The sequence below is a fragment of the Drosophila yakuba genome, chromosome X (assembly GCF_016746365.2).
Source record: "Drosophila yakuba strain Tai18E2 chromosome X, Prin_Dyak_Tai18E2_2.1, whole genome shotgun sequence".
Lineage (NCBI taxonomy): Eukaryota > Metazoa > Arthropoda > Insecta > Diptera > Drosophilidae > Drosophila > Drosophila yakuba.
This window is the reverse complement of record NC_052526.2, coordinates 22807079-22831459: the sequence shown is the minus strand read 5'-3', so window position 1 is coordinate 22831459 and position 24381 is coordinate 22807079. Positions and strand designations below refer to the sequence as shown.

The 24381-nt window shown below is 40.7% G+C and overlaps 1 protein-coding gene across 6 annotated transcripts in view; it reads right to left on the bottom strand.

The window, feature by feature from the left end:
* The window catches only part of LOC6526233 (chaoptin), a 190533-nt gene extending 169064 nt beyond the window's left edge, over window positions 1-21469 (bottom strand). For all 6 annotated transcript variants that reach the window (XM_002102006.3, XM_015191226.2, XM_039377680.1 and 3 more), the window contains exon 1: window positions 21126-21469. The gene's annotated coding sequence lies outside the window, so the exon portion shown is untranslated. The remainder of the gene's footprint in view (window positions 1-21125) is intronic.
* Window positions 21470-24381: the final 2912 nt, after the last annotated feature.

Below are 24381 nucleotides of genomic sequence, written 5' to 3'. Positions count from 1 at the left end.
ACAGTGACTGCGAATAGTTTACGCTCCTCATTCACTAGTTGCTACGAAGGATTTGGGCACACACTCGGACATACCTCAATTTTGTAGGGTAGCATTGAGAAAAGCTTTTTTTGTCCGCTATTTTCAACGAACATATAATGTAATTAAAGAGGCTACAGGGGTTCAGTTTTTAGGTTAATACGATAAATGCAACTCTGGCTAAGAATATTGGCAAGCTTCTTTGCTTTAGACTTATCAGAAATTGTACATTGTATTGTATAGATATATATATTTGTATTTAAGTGCTTCTTTTTCATCTCAACCACGCAATTGCTATAATATTTATTCAAATTCAGCCAACGATTTGTGGCACAGACTGTGCTCAAGGCGCCCCTTTTCGCACTCTTATGTTCGCATACAAATCGAAGTGTTTATGTGATTTCGGATGCTGTTTTCAGTTTTTATTTTATGCTGTTATAATGTGGGGTCCTTCAGGACTTTGCCTCTCGATGGCTGCTCGTGTGTCTGCTAGAGAGTCTGAGTTTTGAGTCAGCAATCGGAATTTCAGTCCGTCTTGTCGGCATCGATTGTGCTTATCAAACGGCTCAGCTCATGTTGCAGCAAGCAACTTGGAAATTCCGACTCCGTTCCGCACGCCTTCTTAGCATTTCTACCCACAAGAGATGGTGACTATTGGAGAGGAATATAAGGAGTATTTGAGGTATGTTCATGGCTATATGTGCCTACGTACAACATATATACAACATTTTGCATTCAAAAATATCTTGAATCTAAATTTCTTGGTAAGCAACTTTCCGCTAGTTGACGTTTAATTGTCTAGGGCATAAATATATTTACTTACTATATATATATTTACTTGCAGCCTAAATCTCGATCTGGTAAAGGGTATCAGTATCTCGTAGTCGAAACCACATAACACATCTACATCTGCCCATTCATCAGCGCATTTGCAGCACGTCCAGGACGCTCGAATATCAAAGGAGTCGCGCTAAAGAGGAGTCCTTGTGAGGAGTAGAGTTTAATGAAAACCGATTACGGCATAGCTGGCGTGAAATCACCGCAATATATCCAGTCGGTGAAATTCCTGGGCAAATGTAAATGTTTAACTTGGAAAAGTCACTATTTTGAAACGAAGTAAAGTGTATATTTAACAATATATATTTAACACAAATCAAAAGGCATGATAGATCAAATTATATATACTAAAGCCAGTGCGAAGTTTTTTCATTTTCAACATTCCCTTCTTTTAGCGATGTAAATGGGCAGAGTGGCGCTCAAATCGCGCGCATTGCGGCACGTCCTTCGTTTGTCGTCCTTGGTCCTTATTTTCTCTCGTCTTCTCTCACCGATTACGGTTACTTCGATTGTCACCTGAGCGTAGCGGCACGCACCGCCACCTCCGCTCCGAGCCAGCCCTTCCGGAAAAAGCTGTTGCTCTTTCCGGCCGCGGAAATAGTTAGCATAGCGACGCGTCGTCGAAACCCAAGAACAGGTGCAAATGAATGCCTAGATTTATGCGTAATAAATTTCAATCTGTTGCCAACAAGACGTGGATTAGAGGCCAGATCCCTTGGCGAGTCGCTCGCCCGACTTGCGGTTCCTTTTGGGGTCGGTATTTTGGGGTAGGTATTTTGAGGTCCCGTGATAAATGGTTTGGTAACTCTGAGCGGCGACTGACCACCACGACGCCACAATGAACTGGCTAAAAAGATACCCCGAGGCCCCAAAGATACCAAACACAAAACAAAAAAAACAAAAAGAAACAGAAAAAAAATGGGCGGAAGCTTAATGAAGTCGAATATGCAAATCGTAAGCGAGAAGATGGCTTTATCCGAGCACAAGAAGGTTCCAAGCACTCGATACCCAAGGGTGGCATTTCAGCGCGGTGTAAGCCGAAGGTCTCCCCAGGTAAACACTCCTCCCTCCGCCAAAAAGCCATTGCGATTATTTGGCCGCTCTAAATGGAGTTATTAGTATGATAACGTAAAGCGAATATGTTGATCTAGGGGATATGGAAGGAATATCCACTTAAGCATAAAGAATATTCCAGAAACCACAAAAGCAATTGATTGGGATGAATTGTGCTTTAAAGCCGCGTGAATAAACGCACATCTTTCTTTCAAGAAAAGTAGTGAAACAAAACTTAGAAAGAGAGAGAGCCACTTTCATCAACTGGTCGTTCCCCAAAACAAAGGGAAACTGAAGGACGAGTTTCCCAGGGCAGGAAAATGCCTCATTGTCGTCATCATCGTCGTCCTTGCGGTTACTGTTTTTTGGAGGCGGAGAAGCCAACGCCTTGTTAAATGAGTTGTAAAAATGCCAGATGGCCACTGATTGTTGTTTCTGCTGGTTCGGGTTGCAAAAACTACAGAAAAACCAAGGGTATTTTCGAAATAGAAGTTAATATGCCAATTGTGGCATTTTGAAATGAATGTGGATTCATAATTCAGCGAACCGGGAAGTATCCGTACTCGTAGTCGGTGTCTTAAGGCAGCATAAGTATGGCCGAATTACACCTTTAAAGCTTTTTAGGAACATAAAATTTGTTTTTGTTTTCTCCAGTATGTCTTAATCTTTGGCTGTGCCTCAGCCATTTTGTAGCTTGTGGAGTATGCGCCCGAGTTGTCATTATCCTTTGGTGTATTTGTCGCAGGTGCTCCTTTGAAATATACACAGCGTCTATGAGACCACGCCCAGGTGGCTAACCCAGTTTCCCCACATTACCCGCCCTCGTGGAGGAGCGGGGCAACCAGAGCAGATGGAGAAACGGGTAGAACGGAGCCCAAAACACCGCCCCTTTTTGGGTGAAAACCCGCCCGTTCCAAGTTTTAGCCTGTCAACAAGTCGCAATTTCAGTTGCATTTGTCGTCTCAGCCGACGTCGTCGTTTGCCATTTCACTTTGAAAATTGCCATTTCCGTTCAATTTCGCTTGCAAATTAGAATTCCAGTGATACGCTCTGTGCGCCTCCATGCATATAGAATGAATACATTCTCATTCGCTTGCATGTGGGTGTTTTTTGGCATCTATGCGCATTTGTTTTTGCCAGTTTAAAGTGTTGCATTTTCGCCCTCTGGATATATCTTTCATATGTATACGTATTTGTACGGTCTGATGAGTAGATGTATTTTTACCTAAAAAAGAAACGCCTGCCATGCGAACATTTTTTGCTGTCTTCAACACATGTTCGAACCTCACTAGCTGAGGTTATTGGTGTTTAGATAGGACTTAAGTTACAAAGTTAAAGAATTAAAAATTATTAATTTGCATACTTAATAAGGCTAATATGTATATATTCACTTTTTCCCAAAAGTATTCACGCTTTCTGAACCGGTTTTTTTATTTAGTCATTGTTATTTTATGAAATCGAAGAACTTCAACATATCTAAAAGATCCTAACGATACGTACAATATTTTCAAGAGTATGCAGTGTGTCGTTCTTCGCCGAAAGCGTTTCTCCTTTTTTCTATTTTTGCACTTGGCGTATATGAAAGTTTCGCAGTTTATTCCCCGGGCTAAAATTACATTCCAGAATGTCGACGACGGCGTCTGTCTGAGTTTTCTGGTTATGCGTTTTTCCGCCGCCTCAGCCGGCGAGTTGCAACTGCATCTGTTTATCATTCGGTGTCGTCTCCCGATTCCCCATGCAACCCATACCCTACATACTTGTGGCAAATAAATACACATGTAATTTCAAGATTTGCATTTAATGGCAAATGTTGATGCGTGGCGTGGCGTGGCCAACCGGCTGAGTGGCATCCCTTTGGTAGAATCACCAAATCCCCGCTCGAAGTGCGGGGAACTCGCGGTATTAAATATGAAGTGTGGCGTATAGTCAACAATCAGCGATCAAATGCTAATGAACACATTCATAACTCCACGATGAGCGCCTAGCAGGACCGAAACCACGAAACCTCGAGCAGGAGTACAATGTTTTTCTCGAGTAGATATCTTTCTTCGTTTGAGAATCGAAGCAATAGTATTAAAGAGCTCACTCTGTCCACTCTGCTTGTCTGTCCTACAAACCGACATCTTAATGCGACCTTATAATTAAGATGTGGATTCCAATATTTTGTATTTTTGTGTCTCATTCAAGCTCACTGAAGTGCAAGAATGCTAAGAGTTTATGCTCCTTCTTTTTAGATTATTACCCATAATTTTATGGGAAAACAGCAAACGAAAATGTTTTCCACTCGCATTACGATACCTCTTTCTGGCCCGCATTTTTCTTTTACCCACAGTTTTCAGCGCTTCCACCAGTTTAGCCCTTTTTGCCCACAACGAGTTCATTATTTTATAAAGTTTGGCATAGAAACGTTCCGACGAAGACAACTGTAAACAACATCGAGGCATTGGCATCGTACACAGATTGCCACCATTCGATTATCTCAGATGAATGAATTGTCTTATTCGATTCGATGAGCGACTGGCTGACTGAATGAATGACAGACTGTCTGACTGGCTGGCTGACTGAATGGGCGAATGGGCGAATGGCTGAATGACTGAGTGGGTGAAGGGATGTTGACTTGGGTCGGGGCTGAAAAATAGCAGCTCCGGATGGGATGGATATATAGTTATTTGCATGAACTGATTGCAAAAACCTTGAGACATACCAAGACATATGGCCGGAGTTAACGACATTATGCAAATTGGATTTAAACATTTACACTGCGCATCGCTGGATACATCTAAATTGCACCGGATGAGTTTGAAAAAACTATAGCATTGATTGTTCCTATTAAATCCCAAGCCAATCAGTGATAAGTTATTAAGCCCTATTGAAAAACACCAGCACTTTTAAAATTATTCGGTGTTTCAGAATTCTCTGAAAGCCATTTGTGTTGAGGAACGAGTGGACTCCAATCCAATACTGCTTGTTAAATAGTATTTATCTGTAATAGATGGAATGTCGAAATCACGCCCACATTCCGCAAATATTTGACGACCAGCTCTAATTTATTTATTCAGAATTATGATGGGATTTAATTACTTGTTATCAATTATATTGTGTTAGTTTTACCCACACTTGACCATGACATTCCGTTTGACAAATTTTGCCTCTCAAACTAATAGTATATTTATTTTAAGCACAATTTGGGCGCTTATTCGGGGTAACATTAAATTAATGCTTAAAAGAATTTCAGGAGAAAACAGAGGGATGCACCGGTTGAATGGATCTTCTATTTGGGTTTTATTATTTCATTGATTCGAGCCATTAAATTGATAGGAGATCATAAACATTGCCCGGCCACGTGACCTGGAGGCCAATCATTGAAAATTTGATTTTTCCTCTCGGAAAAGTGCGGCGGGGGAGGCAAAAAGGAGCCGTGCGCCATTGCAAATGGCAACTTGGCCATAAATCAAAACAATGTTTGACATAATGTCGATTTTTTGGGCGCACAGCTGGCAGCGCAGGGCAGAAGTCGAAAAGCAAATGTAAAATGAGTTTTGGATTATTTGCGTTTTGATTCCAAATGTATTCAAACCGACGGCAGTGAGGGTTAATTGTGAGTGTAACTAGAGCTATTGGCACTCATTTATCAATTGACAAAATTGAATGAAAGTTTTCGTGAAATTGTCGGATGTATACTGGCAGTTTTCCTTTTAGATTCATTTAATATTATTGATCCAAAGAAGTTGTTATAGGATACATGCGAATATAATCGCTGCAAAAGAACTTGAATTTGTTTTACAAAAATTTCTAGACAACCATGTAATAAATATAAAATACTAGCACGATGAGCAATTAATACGGACTTATTCGTAAATCCCTTCCATTCATATAACTCATAATTTTTCAGCTGCCAAGCGGACGCATTCAATTCGATTTGAACAGCTTCAATCATTTCTCAATTTTTTTGGTGGAGCACAAATTGGAGTTTCCTACAAATTGTCCAAAAACCCCCTGAAAACCCCCCAAAAACGCCCTTAAACATGACCAAGCAATTTATCTTAGTCGCCACCCATCAATTGACAGATTCGCGCATTGCGCTGAATTGTTTTTCCCACTTTCTCCGACTTTTCACTGGGTATTCCACAGCTTCACTGTGTGCTTGCCTGTGTGCTGCCTTTTATCGGGATCTTTTTATCATAATTTGCTTGCTCGAAAGGCGAAACAGGGCGAAGAAAATATATACTTTATACATACTTTTCACATAATTTCAATGTCAAATTAGTTTGCCAAAAAAGTGCAGCACCATGGAGCGGGAAGACGTGAAAACTGTAGTACTTGGGCAAATATTTTCTTATCCCATCGCCGCTCGGCCGTCAGCTGGAAAAGTCCGGAAAATAAGCAGGGGAAACGTCAATTTGCATAATAAATGAAAATGCATTGAAAAGTGGCAGGGACAGCTGCAAAGGAGGCGCCGGCAACGTCATTAAATGCAAAAGGGGCATGCTGAACAAATAAAACAATCGACCAGGAACCAGGAACCAGGAGCCAGGAGCCAGGATCCGAGGGGAAGGCGTAAAAGTGTAAGTGGAATGCATAGCCTGGCAATCTAAGAAAAATCCCGACAGAACGTGCACTGCCTGAAAAATCTTTTCCGCACTTCCTCTGGGTTGCGGATAATAGTTTTCTTGTTAGCATTTTTGGCCCAGCAACACACATTTGAACCACTTACTGTCATTTGCCAAGGCGCCGACCAGGCGCATTTTATGTAAAAAGCTAAAAAATATAATAATAAGACTCGAAGTGGCGAATGGTTTGCTAGCAGCCACATGCAAATACTCTAATTTCCTCTTCCCTATTCCCCAAGCCACTGTGTAGCGTAGTGCTTCGTACTTATGTCCTGGAGTTTATAGAGCATGTTTTGATATGTTAAAACATAAATTGGTTACATCTCTCATCCAGCTCTGCAAAGAAATATTAAGCATTGTGATTTTTTTGTAACCCCATACAAAAAACCCAAGCTTAATATCTCTCCCCGTTCTGTAGTTATTAGTTTAGGCTTTTTTTTTTGCAATATTTAATGATATTGTTTATTTGGACTAGCGTTCTATTACCCTTATTGGACAACTTAATCCAATCTGTGTTACTTTAAACGAATTTTTCTTGATATCAAAGTTATTTGATTACATTGGGTAGTTATTAAAGGAAATGGAATAATAATATATTGTAAAGAATTGAAAGGATTCATATGTATTAGGTTTATGTCAAGTCCCGGTTAATCAGGTCTTGAGGGTGGTGGCGTTTCAGTCTTTTTCTCGTTCTTGTCCGATGACTTTGGACTGCGATACTTAGTCGCCTCGCTAGGCGATGAGATGAGATTCTAGCCTATCATTATACTTTTTCGCTAGCTCCTGAATCCTTTTTACAATATTTGGCACCTTTAGATCGCGTTCGAAGTCTCTGGTCCTCATGTACCAAGGAGCGCCTGTGATATAGTGGTTGTGGAGTAGCGACAGCATTATGCCCTCAGCTTAGGGCATATAAGTAAGCATACTTATGGGGGCAAATGTGTATGGCACACACTTATTGGTGAAAATTGTTGTGGAAAAGCAGGAAAAGTACTTGAGCTGGCTAAAAGTGGCCAGGGCAACCGAAGTCGCTTCCTGGCCTGCGCAGTGGCTCTCGTGGCAGTTCCTCTTAAATTGCTAGCATTTTGCTGCCGAACAAGCTGCACACTTTGCCGCCCATTTAGCTTCGATGGCAAATGGTAAATGGCGAATGGCGATGCTTTGGCGAAATTATGCAAGGAATTTCACACAGACACATGGACACATAGACACACAGACAGATCTGGCTGCGAAAAACAAATGTGAGCGCAGGCAGGCAGGCACACAGACCCACAGACACAGGGAAACAAAGGGAAACTGGAAGCGGGAAAAGGGAAAATGCATTTGTGGCATCGACTGCCAGTTGACACACATATTTGCCATGCCAGCGACTTGGGGACATCGCCATGCGAGTCAATGACACGGCAACCACTCTCCACCCACCAGCTACACTGAGAGTCCAGTGGTAGTTATATAAATATAATTATTTGAGATCTTCCTTCTAGCTAATCGCAGGTACTTCCTATATGAACGTTGTTCTAAGGGATGCCTAAGTGATCACAGCTTGATCTTAAGCACTATATTTATATACAAGTAAAATAAAGGCGTTGTCCCATTCGAAGCCAATGAATCCAATTTCCCAGTTACAAGTTCGCAGCACTTCAAGTCGTAAGCAATGCAATCCCACCTAAACCGACTTCATTCACGGCTTAGCCGCCAGCTCCTTTGCATCGAGTATCCGTGAGGTTTTTCCCTGTGCAGCAGACACCCACCTCCTGACTCCCGGAAAACTGTCTAGGGAAATGACAGGCATCAGGAGTCAGCATCAACTTAAGCATCATTTTAACGTGTCACTTCAGCGTTTTGTGACGGAAATGTTTTGCATCATCGATACACTCACTCACTTCGCACTTGATCGCAACCTGCACGAGTGTGCAGGCTGCATTCAGTGATTTAATCACTCAGCTCTCCGGGCCAGCTCTTTGTTAATTTCCCCAAATCAAATTTAGACATTGCAGTGCGATTCTAAGACGAAAGGAAAATAATCTAAGAAAGTGCCGGGAGTTCTAGCTTTTAGCTGAAGCGCTTGTAAGCCCATTCAGTGAACGAAAATATGAACTCTGAAATGGTTAAACGAACGATTTATGGATCTATAACCAAAAAATTAATGTTTAAATAATTTGTGAATTAACTTACTTAAGTATGTATAGGAACTAGAACTGTATGGGAACTAGATGGTTTGAGGTCAACTCAGTGATGCATGTCTATATTTTTCCCCAGTGTACGTATATGTGAATTAATTTTCAGCAAGGTGCCATTTAATGATTAAATGTGCAGCTGATAAAATCGCGCTTGAGGATTTGAAGTTATTGTTTACTGGCTGCACAAAATGCGTTTACAAATGGTAGGTTTTTCATAATTAAATTCTTTTGCACTGAAAGCTCTATATATAATACATTTTGCGGGTCAAGGCTTTTAGGATTTACGATTTAGAGGTAGTGGTTTTCGATTCTTTATACTTCTATAATCGCTTCAAATAAACGTCTTTACTTCTTCCTGATTTCCCTAATCACATTATGTGGCTTCTGTCAAAAAATTGGCAATTACAGCTAGACAGCGCTACAGATTTCGTGGAAGTCATAAATTTATAATTGAAACGAATCTGAATCAACAAAAACAAATGTGCCGGAAAAATAAACAGAAACGGTGGCTACAAATTCTCTGCGTTGTTTTTCCATTTACAAATGTCACATAAATCGGCTGTCAATTATATGGCATTATCATTCGATTCTCGGGGTTTTGTGGCCAATAAATATTGAATAATTTTCAGTGATTCAGTTTTGCAGTCGCCCTTCATTGGCTGAGTTCCAGTGTCGAACAATACTCGTACATATTTAGTTGCGATTTGCCTGTTACAATTATGGCATTTCTAACAAGTAATCGCGTTTAGTAATTCTGAAATGCAGAACTGAAATGCATACAGCCCCTTTTTGGGCAGCATTAAAGCCGCTTTGCCAGTTTTTGATGAGCTCCCACATTCCGCCCGCACAACACATTGTGGCCAGTAAAATGGCAACTGCCCCAAAGGCGGTTGTCGCATTTCGATAACACATAATAGACATGTTTCGGCTGTCGTTTTTTATGGTGCATCATTACTTTGGCGATACTGTTGCAAGCCTTTGTGTGATTGTACACCGTTATCGGCTAATTATTTACAGTTGGCCACCGCCCCCTCTGGATGGGTGGCTTCAGGGGTTTTGGTTCTTGTGTTTGCGCCAAATTGCCGAATTTGCATTTAATTGTGAAGCCCAGTTCAGTTCCTTGGTGCAGATAATTCAATAACAAAACGCATAGCCAAAGGGAGCGGATAATAGGGGGAATAGGCGTAAGCTAATGCCACGCAATTAGCGTATGAGTGGCGCCATATCGGTTAACCGATATAAAAATGCATATTAAAATGATAGTTAATTCTGTAGCGATGGATTAGCAAATAAAGAATTTGACAACAATGCAATATTACAATTACATTCGTTGAACTCGTTAAATAAAATAAACGTAATAAGCTACATTACCTTAGGTTGTTGGTTTCTATTAAAAACTCCTTAGGTACGCTTCTTTTAAGCGATATATGAGTGAATATGAGCAATTATTGGATGATTGCCTGACCTTTTGGCCGCACCCATGTGACCCCACATTAAAGTCAAAATGTGTGAACGCTCAGTGTTTTTCGTGGCCAAGTGCCAACTCATGCGAAACGGCGATAAAATTGAATTCAACTGTGTGCGTCTATCTGTTTGCATATTTGTGCAAAGATTGCACATAATTACAGTCGTTTAATAATGAAATAATATAGCAGTGCTATAAAATTAAAATAATAAAATCCAGTTCACACAACACGGCCTTCTCGAGCGCATATGGTTTGACCACTCGCGCTCGGTGTTATCGAAAAGTAAATAAGTCCGCTCGCACACCCCGCACACCCCCGCACACCCCCGCACACGCACACTCGCACATGCACACAGGCACGCATGCGGATATGCCAACTGTGAAATTGCGTAAGTGGGCGTGAAAGTAGGCGGCAGCCGTGTGCGCGCACTTCCGTTTCCGGTCATACATCACTCAGAGGCCCCGTCTTCTCGGTTCTTGGACCCGGCTTACGTGTCTGGGCCGCTATCTTTCGGTACACAGAGGAAAACGGGCTGGCAGTAGGAATTCCCGTTTAATTGTACAGTAATAACTTAGACTCTTGACATAGCAACATAATTGAGCGTTCGTAAATAACTAACTAACGTAAATAGCTAATAACTTGACTTCAGTTAAGTTACAACAGACATATGTATTGTGATTATCGATTAAGAAAAGTTGGTTCGATTTATCTTGGAGTAAATTCGATTTTTGTTCATTTTAACGTAACTTATTCGTAACCGTTGTTGTAACACTTGGATTTAAGTATACGCTGGAGATCAGCGTAAATAAAAGTTTATTATAAAACAATGCATAATAAATAGTAAGGAATGAAACCAAAATTGTCTTCTCTCAGTGCTCCCAAAAACACATGTTTCACCAGCGCCCAATTTGTGGCCAAAAGCATAAGGGAACGAAAAGGTTATTCAGTGTGAGTGGGGGAGTGGAGCGGTCCAAAGAGAGGAGCAGCGAATAAAGGGGCCACCTAACCCAAAGCCGTAAACGCAGCATAACATAAAGTATAAAACGGGAGCGAAACAAAAAGAAACTTTTTTGATGTTTAAATTATGTTGACATCCTTCTTATGTGAGCTCTCGTAAAGTATAACAAAAAATAAATAAGAATTACAGCAGCCTCCGTGGCGACGACGCAGAAGTCGTGTCTCCATTCGAGAACGGGTTGAAACCCAAATCGGCATTCGCAGTGGCCTTTAAGTGCAGACAGTGGAAAGAAGTTAACATTAGATGTATAGTATTGAGATGTAATTAAATTAAATTGAGATATCATCGCATTTACACATCACCCATCATATATTATTTCAGAGTAAAGTATGTACATATTTGAGCCTCCCTACTTTTACTAGCTGTTCACCTATTTGAGCCCCAATTTATTCTAAGTCTCAACGAGCGAAAATCCCATACCTACATATGTATAGTTCAGCATACCCATGAGCAGCTTTAAAAGTGACTTTCAGCTCCAAGTGACCCATGGGTGCAAAAGCTTCAATTAATTTCATATCTAGGCAGCACGCCAAGTTCTATGAATGCACAATAATTAAGAGTGCATCGGTAATTCGATCCTACTGTGCCTTCAAACAGTGCAACACGGAATGGGCCTAGACAGTGTCCCAAAAACATTCCAGCCGAGTCTAGTGAAGGATGAGGGTACCGCTAAACCGCTGATCCGCATCCGGCTGCCTATCCCAGCTTGAGTTCGGGTCCGGGTCCGGGTCCGGGTTCGGGTTCAAGTTCTGGTTTGGGTCGCTGATTAGCGCATATGACGTATACGACATGTGTCTGTGTCCCTTTTTGTGCCCACCTCGCAAGTGAGTGAGTGGAGTCTGTGTGCTATGTGTGGTGTTGTGTGTGGTGTTGTGTGTGGTGTGTGCTGTGTGCTGTTGCTTTGTCTTGTCCGTTTGAAAACCCTTTTTTTGCAAAAGCATCTGTTCTTGTTTTCCCATGTCCCTTTTCCAGCATTTTTTCGTACACAAAGTTTGTTGGTGTTTGCCCTATTGTAGCTATTATATTATTTTAAGCCCCGCAAAGAGCTCATTAATTTCCACACATAAACAGACCAAAAGAGGGACATGTGTATATTCTCATGAAGTCGGAAATGTAACCATAAAAACAAGGGGTAAATAAAAAATATCTGAGGGTGTGTGTTTTGTTAAAGAAGGACAAAATTGATTTGAAGATGGGCTTTAGGCTTTATATTATACAACTTAATTTTTTGATCTCTGTATTTCATTGCTTGTACTCCAATAATTCATATTTATTCATGACATTTTTGGTATCTTTTGATCTGTAGCTGCTTTGTTATCCATTAATGGCATATGCTTCAGTACGTTTAAGCACAGTGGTGTTCAGAATAATAATGCACAACATTCAAAATAATGTTTAACAGTGGATTAAATAAATTACTGTACTGGAAATGCATTGCCTGATACTTCCTATATTTTAAAACTGCTATTCATAGCACTATAGCTTTAGATATCTATTCATTATTATTTGTATTGTTTTTATCTGTTATTATTTTGTTAGGAGAATCGGAAAATCTCATGCTTTTGGCCATATTAGTTTCATTACCAGGAGCAACTACTACTTTTCCGGACGCAGCTGTATGCATTAAATACGTCTTCCCTCTAACAAACTTTACCAATGGAACGATAAATTATGAAACAGATTTGTGCTGTTTAAGCATATCATAATATCGTACGACGAGCCTCAAAGAGCCATCTTGGTCGTGTGCGTATAGGCATATATATGTATGTTTGTATGTTTGTAATTTTGTAATTTTGTATGTTTGTATGTTTGTATGTTTGTATGTTTGTATGTTTGTATGTTTGTATGTTTGTATGTTTGTATGTTTGTATGTTTGTATGTTTGTATGTTTGTATGTTTGTATGTTTGTATGTTTGTATGTTTGTATGTTTGTATGTTTGTATGTTTTTTTGTATGTTTGTATGTTTGTATGTTTGTATGTTTGTATGTTTGTATGTTTGTATGTTTGTATGTTTGTATGTTTGTATGTTTGTATGTTTGTATGTTTGTATGTTTGTATGTTTGTATGTTTGTATGTTTGTATGTTTGTATGTTTGTATGTTTGTATGTTTGTATGTTTGTATGTTTGTATGTTTGTATGTTTGTATGTTTGTATGTTTGTATGTTTGTATGTTTGTATGTTTGTATGTTTGTATGTTTGTATGTTTGTATGTTTGTATGTTTGTATGTTTGTATGTTTGTATGTTTGTATGTTTGTATGTTTGTATGTTTGTATGTTTGTATGTTTGTATGTTTGTATGTTTGTATGTTTGTATGTTTGTATGTTTGTATGTTGTATGTATGTCCTACCTCGCCACTGGACAGCCACAAATCTTCCCCTGCCCCAACCGTTTTTTCTCTGTGTGAGTACACAAGGACTTTCATGACTCTAATTTTTTTATTATGCAAGCCAGGAAAATCCTAATCCTGAAACGATGCAGCAAAATAATTTAAAAGTAATCAGGCAACAAATGTTTGCCTTGTTCCAAAGTACAAACAGTCCACCACTCTTTTGTCCCCAGTTCTTGGGATTATATACATACATACATACATATATATGTATACTACGAGGTAACCCTATTGAAGGGAAGGAAGGACACAAGTTTTCCGGGTATTCCTGCATGCATAGCAATCTCCACTAATTGCCAGGCCCACTATACATTTTATTAAAGACGACTGGCAAATATGGTACTCCAAGGCATTTATAATTTATTAGCAGCACTAATTTGAAGCCGTCGAGTGGCCACAACAGTTGCCGCAATTTGTTTCCAGACGGAAGACATTAGCCCCTTCTAGCCAACATTTAAATGCGCAGGCTAAGGTCAGATGGGTGAACTATGTAATTTCAGCGAAAGTATTTCCATGGGTGCAGAGGTTAAGGACTGCCACCCGAAGAGGGATTGAAATGCAGAGTGATTGTTATTGATGTTGTTTTTGTTGTTGATGATAATTAATAATTTTGCCCAAACTTTGTACAGGCGCACACTTTTAAAAAATCTTTTTAAATTTGTTCTTTTTTCAACAGCTAAACAGTTTTGAAGCTTTATAGTACAGGTAGTAGTAAATCGGATCGGACAACTATAGCTGGCATGGGAATATTCGAAAAAGAAAGGAAACAATTTGATAAGGAAGTGCTCTAATTCGGTATACACCCGCTTATCGACAATATATAATTCCTGTTAAATAATCAAAAGAGTCGGAAAACTGATTAATATTAATAGAATATATATCATAGTTTTATTGTTGTAGGTCGTTAAGGGTTTATACCATTGTATTATAGCAAACTTAAGTCAAAAACTCATTCCATCAAAATATTAATAAAATAATAAAGTCATTGCTTGTAATAGCAAAGAAATGGTAACACATATGATTTACAATTTTTAGATTATAATTAGAGCTCTTGTTAGAAAGCACATAAGGCACTTGAATTCCTGAAAAAATTAAAGACCATTAAAAATGTTATTTTGAAAACCTCTGCTGCCAACTAGTAGTAGTCGTTATTTACTACTGCACTAAAGTTATTTCAAAACAAAATACATAAATGTTGCTATAATAACCAAGCCTCCAAGTTTGATTTTTTTTGATTACTGAATTCAGTGGGTTGTCCCTGAGAATCGTGTAGAATTGGAAAAGCAAACAGTGCGGCCGATGGACTCGTCCGATTTCCGTTGACTTTTACCCATTTCCGACAGCTCGTCAGCTCCAGAAACATAGATGGCATCGAAAGTGGATCGGGGATTTAGTTCGGGATCAGCTTCATTGGCGAAATGCATGCGGGAACACGTAGTCGGGTGCCCAGCCCTCGGAGTCCATTATGCAGTGCATTAATGAGTGGCCAGAGACGCATTAATATGCCAGCCGACTGAAGTGTATTTGTGTTGTGTTGGGTTGTGTTGTGTTGTGATGTTTTTTCTGCAAGCGCTTTGACAAATTGAATTAAGCCAGAGCGGACACAAAAAACAAATACGATACGGATAAAGCAAAACACATGACACTTGAGACAATGGCAGACACTGGCAGACAATGGAGATGTGCGAGTGAAGCATTCAAGTGCTCAAGTGATTTAAGCGGAAGGAAGATGCGTCGGTCAATACAATTAGTTTTACTCAAGAAGCACTCAAATAATTTAAATTTAATTGGGGTCAAGAGTGCCAGTGTGCGAATGTGTGCGAATGTGTGCGGGCGGGGAGTCAGCTGCAGACATGTCCTCCGCTCCGACGTCTGCTGCATCTGACATTATCTAATTAGGCAGAAGGCACAAGGCAGCCGCCCCTCAGCCCCTCAGCCCCTACGCCCCACTGACTGCGTGCCCCCTTTCGAAATGATTTATTTCCTTTCCCAGCCACTGCCCTTCCCACCAAGGATTCCCGCTCCGATGACAACGAGTGCCAATGTCCCAATGTCAGGGCTGCACGGAGATGGTGATGATAAAGAGGGAGTTTAAATGGGCAGAACGGGGCTCCAATGGGGCGCTCAACTGGGTGATCAGCGGCTGAGGGAGGGGTGCCAAATGGGATCTAAACAAAAAAGGAAGCCAGGTTCGGCTAGTCGAAGTTCATATACCCTTGCGGGCAGAACCATGCCCTTAGTGCTCATCTCTTAACCGATTTCAAATGTGTAAATAGTAATGGTAATATGCCTACAACTTCTGCGATCCTCACTATGTCCTACTATTTGAGATCATTTATTTCCACTGTACCGATCATTAAATTGGAAGTTCCTTCATTTGTTGCTTAAGTTATAAAGCCCGCTGCAAGGGAATAAAAGGAGTATTACTGGTTCTAATGCGGATGTCGCACACACATGCAATTTACCAGCATTTCGGTGCTGATCCCTATGTATGTGAGAAACCCCTCACAAACCAGTCCAAATAACTTTAAAAAGAGGGATTACGTAGGAGTCAAGGACCAACTGATGCCCATCTAAAGCAATGCTTCTGTTTGATGGCAAAAACAAAAAGCTAATACGCAGATATGCCGTTTTGCATAGCCTCAACTATGTATCAAGGGTATGTTTAACTGTTTGGAAACTAAGGGGGGAGGAGCAAAAGAACTTTCCCTTACATACCAAATAAATAATGATTTTACTCGACACCTTTTATATGTCATTTACGCTTTGATAGTCGGCCAACAAGTTAGCCAACTAGTCAGTTTTGGTTGATAGCTATGTTCTCTTACCAAATCAATTGCCACACCCAAAGCCAACCAAGTGTGTGGGCCAGAAAAAGGCTGGCTAGTGAATGGTGAATGGTGAATAGTGAATGGATGGTGAATCGGTTATGCCCAGATGGAATAATCAAAATTCACCGCAGAACGCAATTTTGTGCGACAGTGTAGGAGGAGCACTCTCGCATGCGGGGCCACCTTAAATTTTAAGCAAGTTTCGGAATGGGAAGACACTCACACATGCACTGAGAGAAACCCGGAGTTTCACCGACGTCATTTTACCCAGGACAATGGCCTTGCCAAACGATGCTTATTGCAGATAGGCGATTTGAATAGCGCTTAAGTGGCACCAAAAGTTCCCTGCGACAGAATATATTTCTTATTAAGTCCATGTGTATATTTTCGCCAAGTGTATCAGTTTGGGGGGCGTGGCTGTGGGTGGGAATGACGGTAACCGCAACATTTTAGTTGCATTTGCGACATTCACCGCAAGAGGCAACGCCACAAGGACCAAGGACATTTACCTAAATTAAAGCTAATGAATTGCCTCTTCGCAGAGAGTCCTACCCCCCTCCGCCACGCCCCATTTTGCGCCCACAAAACCACACACCTCCCCTTCCCCCTTTCCACCGCCTTCGTCCCCGCAGCGCAGCCACTTTGCTGTCTGCTTTAATTTGCATTGCACTTGTGTATGTTTACATTTTTTATTTCATTCATTTTCATTCTTGTTGCGCCTTCTCGCCATCTATTTTTCCCGCACTCCTCGTAACCCCCATCCTGCCACTGCCCTTCGCCGCGCCTCTTATTCATTTATTTTTATATTTTTGTGCTTTAGTTTAATGAATAAGTGCATTAAATGGCCAAGGGGAGGGGCCAGGGGCAGGAAGCAGGAGGCTGGGGGCTGTGGAGCTGTGGAGCGGAAACGGACATGGCAAATGAGTGAATGGCAGATAAGCCTTAGACACTCACCCCCAACACCCCACCCGCTCCCCGCTCCCCGCTCACCCACCGAGCAATATGAATAAATGTACTTAAATGTGTGCGAGCGAGAGGGGCGTGAGGGGCGTGAGGGAGTGGAAGCGCTAAAGTGAGGCCTCGAAATGAATGCCAAAACCGAAAGACACGAATGGCCGAGAGCGGCGCACTGTGCCTCTTTTTTAGCAACCCAAGGTGCCCGTGTACCTTGTAATATAAGTCGAATAAAACTTAAATTGAATCCATAATAAGTAAAAGCATACATACATACGTAGACTCGCATTAAAAGTGGGGTAAAAACAATGTATTTGGATATTTCCAACAAATGTGACAATGAAATTAACTCTAAAGTCGGTAAAGCAAAATGTGGACAATCGAAAAGTGAGCAACTTTGGAGGTACAGCGAGTAACTGAGGGAGTTTAAAGTGCATTTGAATGACTGTCGAGTAACCGGGAAGGAAAAGTAAATGCTTCCCTACGAATGAGTTAGTGATTCGATAGAAACACACCTATGGGCAGCCAGCTCTGAATATTTAATAAAATTAATGATATCCCTGATGATGCCAGCTAGTAAGTCCAGCTTCATGCGGCTAGCAACTCTTCTTAAGTGCGCCACACATGCAAATGCAACTGGTTGTCTACGCGTAATGCACTTGAAGACGCAGTTGTCGTATCCATGGCAATGCAATTGCCAGTCCCAGGACACCAAGACCTGGTGTCCTGGCAATCACGTGAGCACAGGCTCGGTATCCGCCTCCCGCCGACTGCTTTGCCTCACTGTGCAATGAGGCGGGTGGCACAAATAATTGCCTTAAATTAGCGCTGCTTTCGGGGAACTGGGAACTTCTTTCTGGGAGTGCTGCTTTCTGGTTGGGCGGATAGATAGAAGGACGCTGGCTGGCATCAACATCAACATCAACTCCAGCTTCAGCTTCAGCTTCAGCATCGGATTCAGCTACGGATTCGGAGTCGGCTCCAGTGGCAGCGGCAGTTGCCTCGTTACAAGTACTTTATGTAGTAATTGCAGCACTTGTCCCGGCTGCTGCTGCTGCATTCAAGTGCAATTCTTTTTCGCTAATGAAAAGCGCAGCGCACAAATACAAAAATATATCTCATCTCATCTCGCCAAATGGAATAAAGTTATCTGCTCGCCAGCAGCAGCTGCAGATCCCACATAGAAAGGGCTTAAAGACATCGAATGAATGAATATGATTTTCGGGCAAAAGTCGCTTCCCAAATTTGCAAAATACAAAGGCGCGCCAGTCCCTTATAATGGCAAATAAAAATAAAAGGGAAATTCTTTAGCATAAGCCAACAGTGTACTTTAAAGAAGCAGAAGCGCAAAGTGCAGTAAGTTCATACTCGACTTAATATATTTACAAGTTTAAAGATCCGGCGATGGGAGTGTTTATTTATGACGAGGAGATTTGAGTTCTCTCTTTTAGCTAACAAGTAGAAGTCAAAGGAACTTGGAAATACTATTGTATACCAAATGTGGTTTCGAATAGCTGGATTTCCATTTGGGGAGCAGGCATCGAATTCTATCAATATTTAGGAAATACGCAGGAACACAACCACTCAAGTTAAAGGAAATCATATCCATCAGTTCGCCAGACACATTGATCATTAGTTTCTCAAGTTACACCAAAAAAGTGCTATCCACACTTTGGTAAGCAATATTTTACCGTGCTAAACAAGGTTTGCCATTTCCCGGCGACCCCGCCCTCTGAGTCGCCCACCTTTTCACTGAGATTTCATTTCCAGCGGGCTGTGCAGGGGTCTGCACAATTTCCGCTGAAATTCATGTGCCAGGAAAAGGAGCAACAAATGTACTAGAGTGCGGGGATGGTGCCACAAGGCCGCGCACAGTGGGGGCAAAAAAATTGTAAACACTTATTTACTGTCCATTTCCACTGGCTTTTGATGTGCCACTGGTATTTCTGCTGCTCTACTCTGCTACTCTGCTACTCTGCTCTACAGCTGAAAAAGATGGAAAATGCATTAGGCAACATTTCCATTTGTATTACCATTTGTATTTGTATTTGCAGTCATTTTTCCTTGTGCCGCGTGCCGGGTGCCGAGTGCTTATTTATTCAGCTTCAGCTTTGTTTGCTGGTTACTCACTTGCATTCCGCCGGGAGGCGCCACAGGCCCAGGCCACGGTCCTCCCCCTTTCCCTTTCCCTTTCCCTTTCCCTTCCCCATCACCCCCGTCCTTCGTCCCTCGTCTTTCAGAGCCCACCTGGCCAAATCAATTCTTTTACTTAACACGCGCCCTCCCATATCTCCCATATCCAAATAGCGGGTGAAAGTCGAAGGAGCAACTTCTGGGGCACACATTGATATGATGCACAGCTCAAGAACTTCGCTTGCGAAACTCCAAATTCGAGCAGGATATTCATTTCCAGGCGTCGCTCAACAGAACCACACACATCTTGCTCAAATCAGGAAGCGCTTTCCCAAAGGCACTTCGGTCTACTTGAACACTTTTTGACTGTAGTTCTAGGCTTTAGAAAGTGCTTTCTATAACATATTTTATATATCCCATGGTTACTTGTAGAAAAAGTGCAATTCAACTGTGGATTTGCGCACAAAAGTTGTGTTTAGAGGCACCCAAGTTGTATTAAAATCAGAAGAACCTCACAGTTCAAACAGTTCAAAAATATATTAATATAATCTATATTCTTTGTTAGGGGAGCTTAAAAGCGAGTCTTTAAATGCAAAATTCAACATGTTTTTCTATTAGGAGACACCAAAAATGACAGAAAAAACGATACATTACTTCACTTGCATTCACATAGAGCACATATGTAATATGGTTAACTTGGTGCACTACTATTAAGTGCAGTTTTATAGATTTGTGCTACTTGGCTGAATAAAATTATAATATTCCCTGAGAGATTACACAAACAAATAAGTACCAACAAATGATTTAAATTGCAACATATAGTCCACTGTTATTAATTCATAATTGAACACATTTTATTTACAAGAAGGAAAAAAAGGGAATGCCATGTTTCCCATAGACAAACAGTTTTTACTTGGAATATCCGTTAGGATCAGCAAACTGTGGCCACTAAGCCCAAAAAATTTATTTGATGCGGTTTTTGTTAAAGTCTTTAATGTGCTACATCAGTTTAATAGCTGAAGTTTGTTATTGAAAACTATAAAAATACATTTTAATTATAAATTGATTGTACACATTTTATTAAATTAAGAATTCTGCTTATTTTAAATAATTCAGTAGCCATTTAGGTGGTTCATAGAGGAAGTCAGTACATGTGTGTGGAGCACATAGTTCGGGGGATTATGAACTTATTGCTTAAATTCTTTTGACTTTAAAAAGTCCACAGCTTAAAGTGACAGTTGGTTTGGTATTGGGGGCGTTGTACCTCGTAAAGCTGGCAATTACTTAATAGGATTTATTAATCTAAAATTAACTTTTTATGATCTCTGGGCCTCGCTGCACGAAGCGAATGTTCCAGAGCTCAGTGCATTTATTTTTTATGATTTTCTAACTTGCTAGCTTGGACTATTGAAAATATATGATATCTGATTTGGTAAAGTCACCTTTTCGGGCATTTGTTTCATCATTTCCCGCCCGGTCATCGTCAATCAATCAATTTGCCGCTGTCATAACAACTGTGCATCAGCAAAAAGTTGGCCCGCTTTCCACATCACCCAAAAGCCCCGAACTGCGGTTACTGCTGTTCAGTTTTTGGGGCTACTGGCTACTATACACCGTAGTTGTATCTTGGCACTCACCCGAGAAATGTGGCACGTGTTTTTTATTTGGAGGGCGCTGCACTTTCTGTTTCCGAATTTTCACTCACACATTGAACTCGAACAAAATAAAGCCAAAACGTGCGCTACACCCGCACTTAAGCTCAACAAATAAATCAACACTCGCGGGAGGTCACAAAAACAGAGTGTTACGTGTATTTTAAGATATTTGAGATTTTTCGAAAATTGGCACTTTTGATTTTCGAGTGGAGTTTGGAAAACGGTAGCAGGGTATATTTCTTAGCACTCGCCAAACCTCGACAATGTCTAACTTGCGAAATTCGAGCGTCGCCTGTCCGCTGGACCACAGCAGTTGGAAATCGCGCAAAGACTGAATTTCGGCGCTGGCCGTCAGCTGCCGGCAACTGCATCCCTCGCTCGGCTTTTCCCCGACTTTCCCCGACTTGCCCCGACTTTTCCAGGCGAGGCGGCACGAGTGGCAACGAACCGCCGCCGAGCATCTCAGCAGCATCCACGAAGTGGCTTGTTGCCGCAACATATCGGCGGCATGCGACGTCGTGGTGTTGTCGTTGTCATCGGTGCCCCTCGTTGTTGTACTGTCGTTGTTGTACTGCCGCTGCCGCCGCGAGGAAAATTCCCGCCGCGGGGGCAGTCGCTTTTCCATTTCCACGGCGTGCTATTTTTAATGCCGCCAATGGGTCAGTGACGCTTCGCATGGCATCGTCTCGATGTTCAATTTGTGTTCACGCTGCGGCTGCACTGCGAATAATCAGCAGCTGACAATGCATAAGGTAAATCACTTCATCACATATAATTTTCAATCAGCAACAGCAAGCTAATAATAAGTTGGCCATTGGCTTGTTTGGTCTCAAGATACGGAAATGGCAAACTTTCCAGCAATCTGAATAACTTCTAACTGAATAAATCAGATCAATCAATACCAATGGGTTTTATGTGGGACAAACACTGAGGAAGATAATACCAATTAATTTATTTCAGTACCCTCTCCGTTTGTTTAACTATTTCCCTTTGCTCCACGCGTTTTTTGATTCAGCCTGCGGCTTGCATTTATTGCTAACAGATGACACTGCGGGTCCAACAAGGGGAATTTTCCATATTTCATAGACTTTATTCCGTGGCAGGCGTCAAGGAAATTAATAAATGCAAGAAGCGACAAGCAGTGCTAATATCTATAAACGAACTAGAGTTAATATAATTCCTCTGAATAATCAAAAGAACAAAACGCATATTTGCTTATGTATGCAAGAAAAATCTGGTTTGGCATTTATATGTATTTGTACGTTGTAGACAAAAGTTATAAACTAAGGCTACAGAAAGATAATTTTTGGAAATAGTTATTAATGTGATTAGTAATTGGTATGTTAATTACATATTGTAAGCTAATAAGTTCATAAGAGAAGGTCTGTTTTTTTTTTTTTTTTTTATAAAATTTAATTTTTTAAATAAAATTAAATAACTTTTAGTGACTGTTTCAACAAATCATAAGTATTCATGGTAAAACTCCTTTCCCGGCTTACCCGTTACTCGTAGAGTAAAAGGGTATACTAGATTCGTTGAAAAGTATGTAGCAGACAGAATGAAGCGTTTCTGACCATATAAAGTATATATATTCTTGATCAGGATAAATAGGTGAGTCGATCTATTAATGTCCGTTAGTCTGGCTGTATGAACGTCGAGATCTTAGGAACTATAGAGGCTAGATTGAGGTTAGGCATACACTTTCCAGAGACATAGACCCAGCTCAAGTGTGTTGACCCATTTTGCCACGCCTACTCTAACGTCCAACTAACTGCCACGCCCACACTTTTGAAAAATGTTTTGATATTTATTTATTTTTTTGTAAGTCTTGAGATTTGAGTCTGTAGATTTCCCAAAAATCTATTCGCTACGCCCACTCTAACTCCCACAAACCGACAAAGAACGGTCAATGTTGAAATTTCCGCTTCGCACTTCCACCAGCTGAGTAACGGGTACTTGATAGTCGGGTAACCCGACTACAACATTCTCTCTTGTTACTTATTATTTTAACCCAAAATTATCAAAACTATTGCACCAAAAATTAACTTTAAGGTATTATAAGATAAAAATAATAATAATATATTAAAATATAGTAAGTATAACTATACTAGTCCACAAATCGATGTAAGTAAAGCTATTAAAAAAGTTTTGGTTTTTAGGATGAGTTTTAAATGAATTTTAGCATATATTTTAGAATATCCTTTGTGGAGTTATTTAGAATTTTTTGCTTGCCAATTTAAGCAAAAACAGCAATCTTTATGATAGTAAATAATTTATAATTTATTGATAACAAGACAAAAACATATAAGAACTATTATTTCCGTTCCTTAGACCTGCATTTATTTCAAAGAAGATTTTCGATTTAAACGAAATGGAAGTAATTCAAAATAACCGTAAGCATTTTCTTCACTAAGCTGTCAAGCCAGCTTAAACTGGTCCATTTAATATTGACAGAATTTCTGCTTTTTTGTTTCATTAAATGTTAAACATTTTTCGAGTTTGCGTTGAATATGGAAATTATCATATAATTAGTTCATTCATCGATGCCAAAACTTGCCCACTGACATTGCACGCTTTGTTTGGCTTTGTTCCAAAACTCAAGCACAAAAGTCCCAAAAGTGGTTAGCCAGAAAAGGGAGTGGTCAAAGAGGAGGGTGCACTGTAGTACAGTGGGCTCACTAAGCACACACACACACACACAAAGATAAATCCCTTCTCTGCTAACCAAACTTAATTATGTCGAGCATTAAAAATGCAACTGTCAAACCTAGGCAACATTAGGAGGTAGAACTTCGCCCCGATTTTCACCTTCCCTATTTTCCGCCCCTCGTGGTGATCCCTACTCTTTGGCCTCTTAAGGGTTTTACTCGGTGCTTGTGTGTGTGTGTGTGTGTGTGTGTGTGTCAGTGCACAATAAACGACGCAACAGAAGACCACAGCAGGCTTCCGTTCCCAGGTCACTCATCCGCCCTGTTGCCCACATTTCTCAGAAGCCAAGCACCAAACCCGAAACCCCAAGCCCCGAACCCTTTTCCCCAACTACTCGCCACCTACTGCCCGTGCCCCTTTAAACCGAAAAACATTCTAGTAACTGGGTCACAAGGATAGCCATTAATTTATAATAATTTCAACTAAGATTTCACAATTTCTTTTGCAGCTGCCCCCACTGTTTTGCCTTAACAATTTTCCACACATTTTCCATTCATCATTTGCTGCGCTCCTCGCCGCTTTTCCACCA